Here is a 17,913-nt window from a genome sequence, read left to right as displayed (position 1 = left end):
AAAAGATGACTAAAACAGTAAATTACTCCTATCCTAAGCTACCAATTACTCTTTATACCTCCACTTCCTTAGTCTCTTCCAAGACCTTAAATGAGCTTACAACTAAAGAGTAAATACCATACAAGAGCTGGCAGCTGTATTTTTAAATATCTTAAGTATCATCTTTGACTCCATCAATGCAAATGATAATAAGATTTACATGCACCAAGAATCCAAGCCATTAGCCACATTAGCAGGAGGGACTATGTCCAAGGCTTGGAATTCAGTAAATCACATGATGAGACAACCTCCAGAACATTCAGGAATCAAGAGAACATAGAACAGGATGAGAAGTAAGGTATTGTGCCTGTGAAAGAGGTTGTACTAGTTTTCTATGGTATTTTACTTAGTTTGTGCGTATATATCTATATAAAAGGGCAGCCTTCCTTCTGAGCAGACAATGTCATGGTAAAAGCAGACACACTGAACAGTGGATTTAAATTTTAAGGAGAAACAAAGAGGAAGAACTATGGACAATGAACTATCAAGCACGTAGATACAGCCTGCAAAACAAACTTCTGCTTTAATTTTAAACATCTATCCCCAAAGCCCAATTAGTACAGTATTTAGAATATTTACAATATTTAGAAAAATATTGTCTACTGTCCTCATTTTGGGATCTCTTACAGAACAAAGAGGGAAAGTTACACATAAAGGTCTCCTTAAAGGAATGTGCAGACTTGGCCAGTGTTTGTAGTCAAAAATTCCTCTGAGCAGAGACACTAGAAGAGTGACCTGTCAACTACTCTTTTTCTCTGCCTCTGTTGTCTCAATTTACAATTTTCTCTTTTAATCAAAAGCAAAGGTTTAAGGGTTTTTTTTTAACTTTAGTTTTTTTCAATGACTACAATAGGTATGTGCTTTATATGAAAATAAGAGCACCCAATATGATTTTTCATTAGAATTAAATTGAAACCTAAAAACCTAAAGGAAGAGAGCACCATGTAGATAGCTTGGATGAGACTGTATTTTATATCTATGTTTGAATATTTAATAAATATAGATAATAAGCATATATAAAATATGTAAAGATAGATGGAAAGACATTAGCAGTTCTTATTTTCAGTGCTACTGTGTATGTGTATTCGATGCAACTTTTCAGAAAAAAAATAGTTATTTTCCATGACCCACAATTAATGTAATCTTAAAAAAGCAACATTACAGTTTTGTGAGTAGAATTTTCAAATAGCTTAAAATTCCAAAGAGAAATTTAAGACCATATTTCCATTTTTTTAACTTGACAACATTGATAGTGTTTGCATAAATATTGAAATTGCCACACACTTTTTGAAGAGTCCCTTAACAATTTTACTTTATTCACCTTGTATTCAAACATATTACTAATGAAACTAGCAGTAATATAACCTTCCCTATATAGGCTTGTATTCTTGAGTGCTAGCTGATGACACTGAGATGATAAATAGCACTAATAATTGATTAAAGGGACTTGTCTCCTCGCCCAGTGCTCACTGAGACGTGACACTTGGCAATGTATTATTAAAGTTCCATTGTACCTGTGATGCACTGGGACAGAATGTCACTTGAGAGTCCTTCCCTGAGTGATGTATTTCTCCTTCATGGGTTTGGAAACGTCTAAGGATACACATTGAAAATCAGTCTATGTGCCTTTTTAAAGAATAAAATCAACTTTTAAGATCTTAATATTTCAAAGATTGCCATGTGTGTACTATGGCTGGATGCCCAGGCAATTCAAACTCATATATAATGCATTATGATTGCTTGTGTGTATATATAAAAGAGGGAGTCCTCTTCTAGAGTTAAAACAAAAACAAGAACAAAACAAACCCTATAGTCAAAGTCAGAGATCCTAAAGAATGATTTACAAAATGTAGTGTGATGATGGACCTGGAGATATATGGAAAAAGTTTATATGAAGTTTTATCTTTTCCTTTTTATTTTATTAAAAAGACCTCTCTAGAAGTATATTATTACCAAATAAATGGAAACAATAAGTCATATGGTTGTGGGTACAAACCCACATATTTCAACACCTGATTATGCAGAGCATAGGAAAAGTGACTCCTCACTTTGTGTCATAGTCCTGAGAGCCAAAGATGAAGTTCATAGGGAGTAGTCACCTGCACATTATACTGATGGTTTTGGAACAATCTAGAGGACCTGTTGAAAGGCAAACTAAATGATCATTTAAATATCCATCCTTATCAGTTCCTTCAGTTTTTAGAAGATAAAGCTACTGATTCATTAAGGGAGTTTTTTTTTTTTTAAGTTAAATCTTAGTCATGGATGGCCACAAATGGGAGAGAAAATATTTCCTTTACTCTAGTGTTAATGAGAGATTTCCATAAAAAAACAATTTATAAATTATCATTGCCTGCAGAAGAGGACAGAGACATGACTGACAGAAACCTGAACCTCTGGGGTTGCTATAAGTAAGGTGTACCACCATATGTGCCCTAGAATTTGGCAAGTATGGCGATTGATGCCTGATTCTTGCTATTGCTTGGAGAAATGTGAAGAGTCAAGGATGGCTGGAGCAATCCAAAAGGGCAGGGAAAGCAGAGGTCAGCAGTGGGAGTTGCCTACATTTCCAGAGACTGGATGGGCAAACATGCACAAATTTTTCTATGGGCCCTGTGGACATGATATTATCTTCTGAATTGATAGGTAAGGCACAGTTTTTCTGAAAGCACATGCCCAAGTGGACATCTTATGAGGTTTAAGTGATTAATCAAAATAAAGACAAAATCAATGTTGTGTGATTCTTGAAAAGGCCGAAGTTCAGAAGGTGGCATAAAATGCCAGTAGGTCCAAGTGTGTCAGAGTTGTAGAACAAACACCTCTAGCAGGGCTATCTGTGAAGCGCCTGCCTACCAACGCAGTGCATTTAATAGACAGTCTGCATTTATTTATCTGTCTCAAGGAGGTCATAACACAAGTACCCCAATAAACCAGCTTCCATCAAGACAAAATTACCTTGCAATGTCTCCTCCTGATGGCCCGAAACTTGGAAAAGGCTAGAAATTACAGCCAGTGGGAGAAAGATATAGGACAGTAAATAACTGATACCAGCCCCTTCTTGACTAGTTTTTATATTTATGGGTAACATCTGAGCTGGGAGGAGAAGTGAGATTGAAAAGATTAGCTCGGCAGGGAAATTAAAATTAAAATATCATGGATTGGGTTGGACTTTTTAATATCTGAAAATGAAATTCTTCCAGTACTTACCTGTACATGATGAGAATATTAAGCATCTACTCAAAATATTTTTTAGTAGTAAGGATTAGAGATCCAAAAGAATGTGTCCAAAGGTGCTGAGAAGAAAAAATGCCTTCTGAAAATGAGCACTTGCTCTCCATAGAATTAAAAATCTTAACAAGAAGACACACATGAAGAAACCCAATTTGCAGAGAGGTATCTTGAGGGATAGTCCCCATGTTCCTGAGGACCCTGAACCCTGTCAGAAAATATAAGAAGAATCAAGTGACATATGAGCTTACCAGGACTGGTAAAAACTTTAATAAGAACATGAGAGCAATAGGTCACTAATTAAAGTCAAAGTCATTTGTTAAGACAGATATCTCTAAAGACTCCATACCAAAGCTTAGCTAACCTATCTACCTAAAGTCAGAAAGAATGCCAACCCCAGAGATTTCATGTTCTACTCATCATGAAGATTTCTGTGCCAGGTTTCCAGAGTTGCTAAAGTCTATATCCCCAAGGCTTCAAAACAGAGCTTTCTGCTATTTTAAGGAATAAAAGATTGTACATTGAGCAGGTGTCCTCCAGTGGTTTTTCCTGCAGGAAAATGAAATGCAGGGCAAAAAAAAGAAAAGAAAAGAAAAGATTGAATGATGAGAAAGTTATAGATATTTTTACACTGTAACTCTAAGGGAAATAATGGAAATTGATACAAAGTGGCTCAAGTAAAATAATTTCATTGTTATTTCTCCTTGAGTTAGGATATTGGAATATGGCTGGGTAGGGGTGATGTGATTAGGTTCAAGTTCTCAGTTTTTCTGATATAAAGTTACAGTGTTATATACTAAGGCCAAATATCCTTGTGACTGAAGAAAGAGATTTATACAATTCCTCCTTTTAGCTATACTCAGCAAAGTACTTGAGAAAAAGAAACACAGAAATGGCTGCCTCAAACTGTCCTATCTAAAAGTATGCTGTATCTTTTTGCCATGTAAAGATATAGACGTAGGGAATCAAAAAGTCAATCATCTATCTAGAGTTATTTGTTATTTTTCTATCATCATATATTTTAAAGTGAATTCAACATAGACACAGATCACAAATTTTATTACATATTAATGCCTGCAAAGAAATTAATGTTGAGATCTCTAAATCACATTTTAAAACATTTTTTTTCTTTTCTGTTTTCATAATTTGCAAAGAAGAACTACACAACCATTAAATACAACATTAAATACAGCTGGGGTTGTGGCTGAGTGGTAGAATGCTTGCCTACACATGCAGGGCACTGGGTTTGATCTTCAGCACCACATAAAAATAAAATAAAGGTATTGTGTCCAACTACAATTAAAACAAAATGTTAAAAAAATATTTCATTAAATACAGAAAATATTCCTAAGTTATAGGCAAGTAGATGACAAGGAAAGCATGTTTTAGTTTTCCATTTAAACAATAGTACAATAGTTTAAACATAGTGATATTGAAAGAAGTTTATGAGAATTATCCATATCTTTACCACTTAATTTTTTTGTACTTTTTTTTTAGTTGTAATTGGACATAATACATTTTATTTATTTATTTATTTGTGTTGCTGATGATGGAACCCAGCACCTCTCACTTGCTAGGCAAGCACTCTACTGCTGAGCCACAACTGCAGCCAAAATTTTGTGTACTTTTAAAATTTATGTTTAGAACAAATAAAATTGCATGTAGTTATGATACACAAAACACATTCACTACTAACTTTTTGGCATATTTATTTTAAATATTTATGTATATATGTACATTTATTTGTTTATCCATTCATCAACCCTTTTTATTTCTTTTTAACATATTTCAAAGTAAATTTAAGATACCTATTTTTTAGTTGAAGACCATGAATAATAGAGCTACGATTAAACAAATTGGGTTTGTTAATTCACTGCTGTGAGGGAAGGCTCACTATGGTACACAATGATAGAACTCAGAGGATGTTGGAAAAGACTTATGTGAAGACTTTGGGTTTATATTAAGTGAGTTAGGATGGAGTTCAAGAAAATGAATCTCTAATTTGAGTTCAATGCTATGCAGAAGTGAGCAAATCTCCACATTTGAGACTATTAACAATTTTTGTGGTAGAAGGCAGGAGAAAATGAAGCCAGAGCTGTAACTGGTATAGAACAATCCATTATATTAGCTGGGAGAGGAAAGTATTTAATATTTTTATGATTTTATAATGATGTAGATTTATCTATGCTAAGATGAGATAACTAAGAGGTCTTATGTTAATAGTTATCTCACTTCACCATGGTCATATGATCAAAGTTACCTTAACTGATATAGATGTTCTGAGAGAATGTTTTTTCTCAGTAAGAATACAATATAATTTAGTTGTGAATGCCAGGCCACCTCCTAACAACACTAAGGGTAATCTTTATTGTAAGTACAATTTCAAGATCTCAGGGTATTATTTCTCTTTTTTAGTGCATATGCTCTAAATATTCAAATATCCATATCCATTAACCACAGTTTAGTAGTTTCTTTCTTACTTTTCTTTGAAGGTAAATACACCTGTGTGCTCTCTTAGTAAGGCTTCTTTCTCTCAGAACAATATTTTGAAGATCTGTGCACAACATTGTATGTATTAGTTATTCTTTAGTTTTTCAAAAAAGTATTGATTAAAATTCTTTCTTTTTCATTCTCACTTTAATTTCAGTCCTAAAATTGCACCTGTAAATCAAGTAATAGAGACTTTGGCTTAATTATGGAACAAAGTCAATTTTCTAGCAAAAGACTGACATTCAAATGATTTAAAGCTGGCGTTCCAGATATCTCGGGCCAATTTCTAATTGTTGTCTTAATGAGGCAGTAATCAGACTATCAAAATGTGAACCTTCAACAAAGCCACTTAGATACAGTAAAAGCAATTTGAAGCAGTTTCATTTTTTTGCATCTGTAATGGGAATTCAGAATGAATAAAACCATACAAGCAATTCAAATATATACAGATTTCTATAATTGGTTCAATATATCCACTGGCATGTAAAACACATCCTTTCTACATAACGACTGCACCCCTAGCTTCCTCTGTATATATGCAAGTTAAATTTGGATAGAAGTCATTGTTGAGAGGGTTTTCTAGGCAACACAAACAAATGCACAAACACAATGCATGTTCTTTTGTCTTCTTGTGAACTTCCTTATTGAACTTCCTTTCTGCATACTGCTATGTACAGACAAGGCTTTATAGTACGTAATCTGCATTTGTAGTTAGTGAGAAATTTAACTGACATTTTTTCCTCTGATTTTTGAGAAATTGGTTTGCCTGCCTATTCTGTATGAATGTAGTCTTCTCTGAAATTTTCAAATACTCACTTTAATCAGATATTATAAATTCTTTTAAAAATTATTCCACACAGAAGAACAACTCAAATATTTAAAAGTTGGCAAGGTTTATCTATAAAGTAACATCTATTTTAATCTGATATTTCTGTGGACATCTATATTATTTTCTCAAAATTTAGAAATGGTTGAAATTATAAGTGCAGGTTTATACAGAATTTATGGAGGAGAACTGGAGGCAGAGAGGTAATATGCCAATCAAAGAATCAAGATATAGGAATTCTAGATATTTTTCCCTCTTTCATCTGGCTCCGATAAAATATGTGATTTTCTACAATTCAGAGGCACTTATAAACACTTAGAAAGTAAAGTAATAACTGATCAGTAGACATTCCTCAGCTCTGCTTTAATACCATAGTTCTTCTCAGTCTTGTCCTTTTCAGTGGAAGAGAATGAGAAACAGGAAATGGGGAAGGGAACCCAGATTTCAACATAAAGTCATTTTTGTAGCATGTACACTCAAACCAAGGACAAATGGTGTTTGAATCCCAGATATTTTAGTAACTTGCTACCTAATATTTCATAAGTTTCTTAACTGGGTGAGTTATTTTCTTCGTTTGTAAATCAAAGATGATTTAACATCTGTTTTGTAAGTTCTTAGGAATATTTAAAGAAATATTTTCTATAAGGCATATAAAACTGTATTTAGACATAGCCAGTACTCTATGTGTGCTGCATATTTTAGTTGAACCTTGAGAACCATTCAAATCTGTTCACTTTGTAGGAATCCAAGGCCAGGCTTAACATTGAAAGAGCATCAGCCCTTGGTTTTCTTCCTCTAGAGAAAACAACATTCCTGGGTAACCCATCTTCCTCTACAAAGTGGCCAGGGATGCTGTCTCCCTTGATTTCTTTTTACACAGAGATATTTGCTTAGACACTTTCAGTGTGTTCATCCAAAGTGGGAAGTTAAGAGTGTGTTACAGGCCAGGTGAAAATTTGAACATGTAAGTAATTTCTTTGTCTCCGTCTTTCATGGCAGATATAAATAGCTAAGGCAGATTAAAGTTTAAGTTGCTTTTCTGTACAAATTTGGCTCATTCATTTTAGATTTCCTATTAATTGACATTAAAAATGTCAACCCTAACATATAGAAGCCTGAGAAATAGAGGTTATTTGTGACTGAGATTTTACCCACAGATAAGATAAAATGCAGATACAGACCAAAGATAGTACTTAGAAATGATAGACTCATTAATTATCTTCCATCCTGAAGAAAGACTAATAATGGCCACAGCATAACACTAAAATATATCTATTGAAATACAAAAAATCAACTTAGAATTGATATAAAATATTTATGAAAATATTCTCTTATCAGTTATTTGTGTTAAGAACAAAGACTACATGTGATACATCAAACCTATCTACTCACATCTATGCCACAACCCCACACAAATCCCTCTACCACCTTCCAAATGAAAAGGGAATAAAAGCAAAAGCCCATTGAAATCAAGAAGCTTCTAGGTATAGTGGGTGCCCCATGATACACCACCCCAAACTTCAATTAGGACCATGGTATGCATTCTCCTGGGTTCTGTATATGTGGGCAATTGACAAGTATTCTTTCCACAGAGATTTCATTCATTAGAAAAGAACTGTTTTGTCCAAGTTTATGCCATTTTTTAGTGGTAACTTGCAGCCAACATCTCAGAATACACATATCTGTCTTCCTTCACATAATTTGCTTACACTCTGAACCATAATCCCTAGCATCCATGTTCTATCTGGAATCCACTAAGGTGTGTGCTACAACTGCTTTTAAATTCAGTTTTCTCCCTTGACCAATCCTATTTCTTTCATGGGTTTAAAATGGTTGTTCCTAAAAGCTAAGCCCAAGGAACTTCTGAATGTGCACCTCCATCTTGGGTTCTGTTAATAGGGAACTAACCTAAGAGACTAAATTACAAAGATTTGGAAATGAGGGACACCTAGCTTTTGCCTTCAAAGAACCCAGATTTTAACATTTGCTAATGTTTAGTTACCATGTGCTCATTCACTAATCTTTCAATAACGAGTTGTTAAGGGTCTATTATGTGCCAGACATTCTCCTACTTGGGGACCTTTCCCACAACACCAGACTAGGTAACATTTAAAGTCTAACAAAATTTTACTTAAATTAAATAAATTATGCTATGTACTTAGACGGATTTTGCCTACATGTATATCTATAAAGCACTAATTTTAAAAATCTAAATATATAGAAGGAAGACCAATAGAGTAGAGGAAGGGGAACTGTGGGAAGAGAGAGGAAGAGAGGGAAAGATGAAATACAGGGGACTAAAGTGAGATTACAATCCATGCATTTATGGTTACATCTAAATGAACCCCAGTATTATGTTTAATTACATTGCAACTTAAAAAATTACTGAAGGAACTTTTGTAGAATTCAGAGGAAATGTTCAGAGCCTCTAAATATACTATGCACACTCTAGATATAATTATATCTTGAGTGATGATAACCTTACATTTAGGAAATTTTAAGAACTATCTTTAACCAGCAAGTCATATTTGGTTTGATTAAGATGAACTAATTTTTCTTACAATTATACTTTTATCATGTTGAATTGAAGGCATTCCTACAAAGGAGTTAAGAATGCTAAGCTTTATTCTTTCGTTTCCTCCTTCCTTAACTGTAAGAAATCAAAAATGAAGGAAATCTATCTGGATCTTAGTTCATCAGATGCACAGTAGGCAAAGATAATATGACTGACAACAAATAGAACTTGTTTTTATTAAGTATTGTCTTTTTTATAGTTTTATAATCTGCCCATATCCACATTATATATTTTAATAATTTATTTAAATGATACACAAAAATAAAAGTTGTACACATAAATGTTATATTGTGATATGTTGACACATTTACATATAATGTGATGTTTAAGCCACATTAAACATATCTACTCCCTGAAAGATTTCTCATTTCTTTATGGTGAAAGCATTCAAAAATCTTTTCTGCTAGTATTTGGAAATATACAGTACATAATTGTCATTTACAGTCACTCTACTGTGAAATAGCATACTGCAACTTCTCACTCTAATTTAGCATGCATTGATCAATCTTTCCTCTTCTCTCCCTCCGAGCTACTCTATCCAGCCTGTGGTAACCACCATTCTACTCTCAAGTTATATGAAATCAACATTCTTGTGTTTCACAAATAAAAGAGATCTTGTTGTATTTCTTTTCCTGCCTTCTTTGCCTTAACCTGGTGATCTCCAGTTCCATCCACAATGTTGCAAGTAACAAGATTTTATTACCTTTAATGGCTGAATAATATTCCATTGTTTACATTAACTTTATCTGTTCATCAGTTGATGGGTTGTTTTCAATTCTCCCTGTTGTGAATAGTGCTTCAATGAACAAGGAAGTGCAGAAGTCAGTTTTACAGACCAATCTCCCTTCTATACATACCCAGGAGTGGATTGGGATTTATTTTTTTAAGGAAAATCCATACTGTTTTCCATTATGCTTACACTAATACATATTCCTAGTAATATTGTATATGGATTCCTTTTTACTTCACATCCCTCCATACTTGTTATCTTTAGTCATTTTGATAATGATCATTCTTACTGGGGTGAAGTGATATTGCATTTATGGTTTTGATTTCAATTTCCTGGATGATTAGTGATGTTGAATATTTTTTCATATACACATTGGCCATTTGTATGTCTTTTTTTTCCACCTTCAGAAATACCTATTTAGAACTTTTGCCAATTTTTTAAACCAGGTTATTTGTTGGTTTGTTTCTTGGCTGCTATTGAGCTTTTAGAGTACCTCAACTAGTGTGGAAATTAACCCTTTGTCAGATGTGTAGCTAGCAAATGTTTTCTCCTATTCTGCAAATTATTTTTTTTCACCTTGATGATTAGTTTCAATGACTGTTCAGAAACTTTTTGTTTTGATGTAATCCCATTTCTCTCTCTCTTTTTTTTAATTTTCTTTCATGTGTCTTTGGGCTCTTCTCTGAAAATTCATGTCCATTCCAATGTTCTAAAGCACTTCCCCTGTGTTTTCATCTAGTAGTTTTGTAGGTTCAGGTCTTATATTTAATTTTTCAATTCTTATGAGTTAGTTTATGTAACTGGTCAGAGATGGGGGTCTAGTTTTCTTCTCATGTGAATACCCAATTTATTCAGTCACATTCACTGAAAAGGCAGGCCTTTCTTCGGTGTATGTTCTTAGCATCTTTGTTGAAAATCAATTGTCTGTGGATATCTGGGTTTTCTTGGAGGCTCTCTCCTCCATTACATTGATCTCTTTGTTTGTTTTATGCCAACATCATGCTGTTTTGATTACTAAAGCTTTGTAGTATATTTTGAATTCAGATAGTGTTAGGTCTCTACTTTATTCTTTTCAATCAAGACAGTTTGGGCTCTGCAGAATTTTTGTCGTTCCATGCAAATTTTAGAAAGTTTTTTCCCTGGTTCTCTGAAGATGGTTACTGTTATTTTGACAGAAACTGCATTGAATCTTTAGATTGTTTGGGGCAATATGGACACTTTAAGAATATTGATTCTCCCAATTCATGAACACAGAATGGTTTTTCACTTTTTTTTCCCATCACTGTTTTTTCATTGTTATGATATTTTCACCTCTTTGGTTACATTTATTCTTAGGTATTTTATCTTAACTTTTGTTGCTATTACACGTGGATTTCTTTCATGATATCTATTTTTGAGAAGTTGCTATTGGCATATAGCAACACTATTGAATTTTGTATGTTGATTTTGCATCCTGCAACTTTGCTAAATATATGTATTAGTTATAATAGTCTTTTTGGTAGAATCCTTGGGGTTTTCTATATATAAGACCAAATCATCTGAAGACACAGTGACTGTGATTTAGTATTAGTAATATCTCTACATCAAAATACTATCAACATTTAAATTTTTTATATCTACACTTAATTTTTTTTCTTTTTTTTTTGGTCCTGAGGAGTGAACCCAGGGCCTTGTGCCTATAAGACAAGCACTCTACCAACTGAACTATGTCCCCAGCCTTAAAAACCACATTTTAAGTTGTGTTTTATATTTTGAGGTCTGACTGGTTAGACATTTATCTTTTGACATATGTAAATGTGCTGGTGAAATTTCATATTTGAAATAAGTTCACAACTATTCTCCATTCTCTCAATTTGAATCAACCAAAAAATCATATAATTTATTCAGTAATATTGTTCTCTTTCAAAAATAATTGAAAGACATATTTAATTCAGAATTTATTAGCCTTGCAGGTTTAGCTCAATTTTAAGTGAAATACCTAACTTTATAGTTAGATTTTTTAAATGTGAGGATTGAACCTAGTGCCTCATACATTCTAGGTAAGTACTCTACCACTGAACTACAACCACGGCCCTACATTTGTAATTTCATATTGTATAATGCAGTTATAAGAAAATACATATTCTGGAATTACAATTGTATAACTGGAGTCAAAATACTACAGTCATTACAGTGATCAATGCTCAGCCCCAAAATGCAAAATCCATACACAAAAATTGTCCTTAGAAAATACATTTTATTGATTAACTATTTGCACATTAATGTTTTGCATTAGAGTTTGTATTTCTTTTATTCCTAAATTATTGTATCCTTATGCTCAATTGTGTATCCTCTCTAATTCTATAATAATGTTCCTTATAGAGTAAAATGAAAACCAGTATAATATTTTAATATTTCACTAGCCAGAATATATTTTTTGTCTTCCTTAAGGATAAATATATTTTTTTCTGGGGTACTATAAAGATTATTTTGGAAAGAATTGCACTTTCAGAAGCAAATAAATAAATAAATATGAATGGAACAATTCAAATGGATAGCATTAATTCTGGAGGTCGAGAGAGGTTCATCTGAAAATAAAATTCTCTCTCATACTAGGCTCACAAAAAATTAAATAATAGATATCAAAATAATGCTGATGCTGATGACAATGCCAGAGAAAATTTTGTCATTTTCTTTATATTGCTTAATATTGATAGTAATGGGAGATAATTTCATCTGTTTGAGTTTATTTTTATTGTAGCATTGTACTATTTGAAATATATAAAATTACATGGATATTCTTTGAGTTTCAGAAAACATTTGCAAAATTTTTATATTTTCATTTTTTTCTGCAATATTCTTAAATAATAGTAGCATATTTTATATAACGATGACATAGTAATTACTATACACATATGTGCCTGAATTTGGCTGTTTTGAATAATATTTGAGTTAAATAGATATCAGAGAACATTGTACACTTTGAAAACAAGATGTTTTAATGCTTTAAATAGTACAAAGAGGAGAGTGAATTAGTTTGCCACAAGACATGCTTTAGCACAGGAAGCCAAATGAAAACAACAGTATGTCACTTTGAAAAGACCGTTTCTTGGCTCTGCATTTTATAATCTATGTACCAATTTGCAAAAACTTACTAGGAAGCTGTAGTAAACATTCAATGATGAACAATATCACCTTATAAATATAAGTGAAGTAGATATACACTTAAATAAGATTTAATTAGAATTTATATTTCAATTTAATTTGTAAAATACAAAACTTAATTCATTTATATAATTGAAGTTTATTTAATGTATGCCTTTAAATTTAGTAAGTGACACACCCTAATAAGTACCAATAATTGACTATTAGAAGGGACTTTTAAATAAGAAGCCTTAACATTTTGATTCCATGCATACATTTTAATTTAATTTATACATATGTATGTGTATACACACACAGAGGCATATTTATCAATAGAATAATTGAAGTCAAAATATAACAGTAGATTAAATGCACTTTATGAGTTGGCATATTACTATTTTAAACCACAAGTCAGTTATCTATTTATAACATAAAATGACACCTATCTTGCTAAAAGAATGCTGTTGATTAGAATTTTAATGGTTTAGTGTTTTCTTTTATTAATTTGTAAAGTTATGAGTGCTTATAGTTGCCTATGTCCCTTAAAAATATTTATCATAGTTTCATATGGACCTTAATAATATTCTGCATTTGCCCAAAATAAAAAAATTATTTATCAATAGTAGAGTCACAAAATTATGATTATTTTAAATGTCTGTGTGTATAATTTAAGTGTGATGAAAAATCTTCAATGTGTTTGCAGTATACACACACATCTATCCATATCTATCTATCTAGTTCCTTATTTGTTCCTGAGTCACCTTTTGAGATTTTTTTTTTGTCACTAATATTGTGTTGTATCTCTAAAACAATGTGGACTAAGGTGAACAAATTAAATTGTTATCTGCTTCCCATCTACCAAGATGTTTTTGGTGGAAAACTTTTCGGATTTTAAAAAATGATTTTAATTGACTTATAATTATTGATAGATGCTTGAAATGATCAAATCAGGGGATTTTCTTCATCACCTTACACATTTATCATTCCAGCCATAAAAAAGAATACCCTATCATTTGCAACAACATGGATGAATTTGGAGGATATTATATTAAGTGAAATGAGTTAGAGACATGAAGACTCATATGAAATATTCCCCTCACATGTGAAATCTAACAAAGTTAACCTTATGGAAATAGAGTCTAGAATGGTAATTAGCAGCAGTTGGGGCAGGAAGGTGGGGGGGGGAGGCTGGTGGATGGGTGAAATGTTGCAGTGATACAGGAGGAGTGAGTTCTGGTGCTCTCCAGCCTAGTACGGTGGCTAGAGTTAAGAAAAATGTATTTCAAAATATCTAGAAAAGAAAAATTTTAATATTCTTACCATAAAGAAAATCTTTTAAAATTTTGTTTAAAAGCTAAAATCAAAACATATGGAAGTCCAATACCCCGGTAGAAAATGTGGAATATCCACCTTTATGCATGGGTCTATTTTACAAACTCAAGATGATTGTTGAGAGGAATATATTGTTTTTTTTAAAATCACCCGAGGTAAAGTGTCTTGTCTTTCTCTTTGGGGGAATGTTTTTCATAATTGTTACTTTTGTGGCCCTCACGTATTGGTGATATTCATCAGCTCTGTGACAGGAGGGCCCCTAAGAATGAAAAGCATGCTCTCTGGGAGGCATACCACTTCCTAGCTATTAAACCAGTCATAAAAGCTGACAAAAGATGTCCAGCTGTTAGCCACAACAGTTTCTCCCTAGTTTGTCATTGATGGTAATGTGTTTTTCTTTGCTAAGCTGATGTGTCTTCCATCACATTTCAGAATTCTAAGTGATAATGCTGGTGTAAGCTCACAAGGAAATAATTATGGCTGATTAACTGCAAGGAGTACTTGTTTCAAAGAAAACAATTTTCATAGACAAATGCTCCCATGGGCGTTTCTCCAAGTATGTGACATTTTATTTTGTGGCTTCCTGGGTGAAATAAAATTCACTACTCTCTGGTTAATGTAGTTAACATCCATATTACCACCTTGGTATGTTTATGAAGCATAGAGATTCATGTAGGGAACAATTTCACTCAGTATTCTTGTAATAAAGGCTCTTGTAGCTCTCAGTTATGAAATACCAAACCATGTGTTATGCAATCAAATAATCACTAAGCCCTTAGCTGTTAATCCAGTAAAGTAAAACCCAAAAGTTTACCACTGACACCTCAATGACATTATGATGGTTTATATTTTTGACACGGCTATAATGATACATTATTGCCTTCTCTGAATCCTTTCTCCTAGTTTTGTCACTAACTAGGGTGATATAAATGAGTGTCAGGTGGAGGGTGAGGCTGGGGATTTGGCAGTTGAAAGAGGATGCAAGGTATCCTTGAAATATCAATCATCGTTTATTCGGAGGCAGCAGTAGCCCCTAGCCAGCCACCCTGCCACCCCCATGATTTATTTTCATAGGTCCTTTTTTTTTATGTCCAGGTTAAACAAAGAAGGCACACGAGCCAATGGTTTGTGTAAGTGGGCACAGCTCACAAGCAAATGTTTATGACCTTGAGTACATATGCTGACTCAGAGTGTTTCTGACCTCCACTTCACACTGAGAATGACATAGCTGATTTACAGCTTTGGTTACATGCTGAACACATAACCTAGGAAGACTCCCTCTGGAAGCCTAACCAAACCATTCAAGGCCCGTCCCAAGAGTGTTTTTCAAATGTATCTTCAGAGAACTGACAGGTACTCTCAAACAGTGAGTCTTTAGTAGAGTAGAAAGAAGAATAGTGCCCATGAGCTGCCCAAGGAGGGATGTATGAAGACCTGTTTTCAGGGATTAATTTGGACTTGATAAAATGAAGAAAAAATGGATGACTTGTTGCTTACTTGAGACAAAGATGTCTAATTCTAGAAGGAAGGGTGGGGAAGGGCCTGAACATTTAAAAATTGTGACAGCATATGAAACTGCATGCGGAACCAGTATAAACCTGGTACCCTGTGCTAATGCAAACGTGGCCCACCTATAAAACTGGTGTATCAATAAAATCCAAAAATTAGCTATTGAAAAGTATATCCAAAACCACTATAAAGTTATGATAAAAAATAAAATAAATATATAAATGAAATAATAAAATCAGAATATGTTTGACCTTTTTGAAATTAAAGAGTATAGTTATCAATAACAAATAAAATAAAGAAGACACATAGGAAAATAGACATTTAACTGAGTGGTAATATATGTGTGGTGTGTGGGAGGGCATGGGGTGTCTTAGTAAAGCTTACAGGAATAGCTAAATCATAGTCTCTGTGGAAATATATAGCCCAAAAGGAATGTCTTTGAAAATACAACTATAAGGAAAAAGTAAAAAACAATCATTTAATGTTATATCTTAAACATCTAGAAAAATAAAAGCAAATTAGCCCATGAAATAAGAAAATAATAAAAATGAGATGAAACTAAAAATAGACATTCAATAGGTAAAACCAAAAAAATCCCTAAATTAACAATTTTGCTAAATTAATAGTACTGATAATTGATTAATCAGTAAAAAAGAAGAAACTTAAAATTAAATATTACCAATACAAATATCACTACAGAGTCTATAAAAATAATATTACGAAAAATAAATTTTGAATATACAAATATAATGGTAAATATAATAGCAAGCTATAAAAATTTATCAAAATTGATAGGCAATCTATATAGTACATAATTTATTAAAGAAAATTTGTTACTAAAAATCTTCCCCCTCCCCAAAATACTTCAGGTTCATGTTATTTCACTGATAAAATCTACAAAATATGTAAGCAATATACTATATAAAACCAGCATTAAAAGAAAAAGACAATGAACTCCATGCAATGAAATTTCCTCTTAGAACTGCCTTCATACTGTCCCAGAAATCTTGATATGTTGTATCAGTATTCTCATTTTCCTCTAAAAAATTTTTAATGTCCTCCTTGATATCTTTTGTAACCCATTGTTCACTCAATAGCTTATTATTTAGTAGCTTTTATTTTTATTTTTTATTTTATCATTAATTTCTAATTTCATCCCACTGTGGTCTGAGAGAATGGAGGTAGTATCTCTACTTTTTTGTATTTACTAAGATTTGCTTTGTGGAATAACATATGGTCTATTTTAGAGAAGGATCCATGAGCTGCTAAAAAGAAACTGTAGTTATTCATTGATGGATAATATGCTCAATATATGTCAGTTAAGTCTAAGTTATTGACCAAGTTATTGAGTTCTTTAGTTTCTTGACCTAACATTACATTTCAAAGACCTAGAAAGAGAAGAATAAATCAATCCCAAAAGCAGTAGGAGACACAAATAATTAAAATTAGAGCTGAAATTAATTAAATTGAAACAAAAGAAACAATTGAAAAAATTGACAAAACTAAAAGTTGGTTCTTTGAAAAAATAAATAAAATTGATAAAACATTAACCATGCTAATGAAAAGAAGGAGAGAGAAAACTCAAATTACTAACATCTGTGATGAAAAAGGAAATATTATGATGGACACTACAGAAATATAGAAGATAATCAGAAATTATTTTAAAACTTTGTACTCCTATAAAATAGAAAATACCATAGGCATTGACAAATTTCTAGAGGCATATGAAATGCACAAACTAAATCAGGATGGTATACACAATTTAAACAGAACAATTTCAAGCAAGAAAGTAGAGGAAGCCATCAGAAGCCTACTGGATGGATACAGAACTGAGTTCTACAAGACCTTTAAAGAAGAACTAACACAAATACTTCTTAAACTATTTCATAAAATAGAAAAAGAGGGAACACTTGCAAATACATTCTAGGAGGCCAGTATCATCCTGATTCCAAAACCAGACAAGGACACATGAAAGAAAGAAAACCTCAGACCAATATCTCTAGTGAACATAGATGCAAACATTCTCAATAAAATTCTGGAAAATTGAATACAAAAACATAT

The sequence above is a fragment of the Urocitellus parryii genome, chromosome 5 (genome assembly GCF_045843805.1).
Source record: "Urocitellus parryii isolate mUroPar1 chromosome 5, mUroPar1.hap1, whole genome shotgun sequence".
Taxonomy (NCBI): domain Eukaryota; kingdom Metazoa; phylum Chordata; class Mammalia; order Rodentia; family Sciuridae; genus Urocitellus; species Urocitellus parryii.
Note: the sequence above shows the minus strand (reverse complement) of the source record.